The following is a 1133-nucleotide window of genomic DNA, read 5'->3' as shown; positions in this document are numbered from 1 at the left end:
ATATATATATATATATATATATATATATATACATACATACATACATACATACATACAGTGTTATATATGTGTATATATATGCAGGGTGTCCACAAGGTCTGAGTACATGGAGTAAATAAAATTATAACATAAACAATTAAATATAAGAAATAATAATTTCTTAAAGTATGTGCTAATCCCCATGTGGATACATGGAGTAAATAAAGTTTTCACATAAACAATTAAATATAAGAAAAAATTTCTTAAAGTATGTGTTAATCCCCATGTACCCAGATTCCGTGGACACCCTGTATATGTATATATAGATGTATGTATATAGATATATGTATGTAAAAATGTGTATATATGTATATATATATATATGTGTGTATATGTATGTATATATATATGTGTGTGTATATATATGTATATATATGTGTGTGTATATATATATATATGTGTGTGTATATATATATATGTATGTATATATATATATATATATATATATATATATATGAGTGTATATGTATATATCTATCACTCTCCCACCCCATAGTATGTGTTTTTCTACCCTGAACATCCTATCTTAACTACAAAAGAAAAATTAAAATAATAAAATTAAAAAAATGCTAAATGTTTAATTGAAAAGAGAGAAAAAAAAATTTAAAGAAAGTTCATGGGGGAAAATTGAGAATGTTAATGATATATTGGTTTTGAAAGAATGTATGGATATGTCTTGCTACCTGTACAGTCTACCTTGTAATCATGAAAGTGTGGATATTGTCATTATAATAATGTGATTCAACAGATAAAATATTCAGTCTAAAGAAAAGTTTGGAATGTTTTCTTCTTTAAACTTCCCATTTCTCATATCAATTGAATGTGCTCACATACATACATACACATAAATATATATACACAAATTATTGTATATGTATATATTTACTATATATATATATATAATATTATAGGTCTTAATAATTTCTCTCTAGTCTTTGAGGTCTCCTTCAAACTTTCCCATGTATGTACATGTGAATGTGTTTATGTACATGCATATAAGTGTATATATGTATATACATGTGTGTATATATATATATATGTGTACATACATGTGTGTATATATGTATGCATATATATTTATGTATGACTATGTA

The sequence above is a fragment of the Octopus bimaculoides genome, chromosome 14, assembly GCF_001194135.2.
Source record: "Octopus bimaculoides isolate UCB-OBI-ISO-001 chromosome 14, ASM119413v2, whole genome shotgun sequence".
NCBI classification, from domain to species: domain Eukaryota; kingdom Metazoa; phylum Mollusca; class Cephalopoda; order Octopoda; family Octopodidae; genus Octopus; species Octopus bimaculoides.
The sequence above is the reverse complement of the archived record's forward strand: the minus strand, read 5'-3'. Positions refer to the sequence as shown.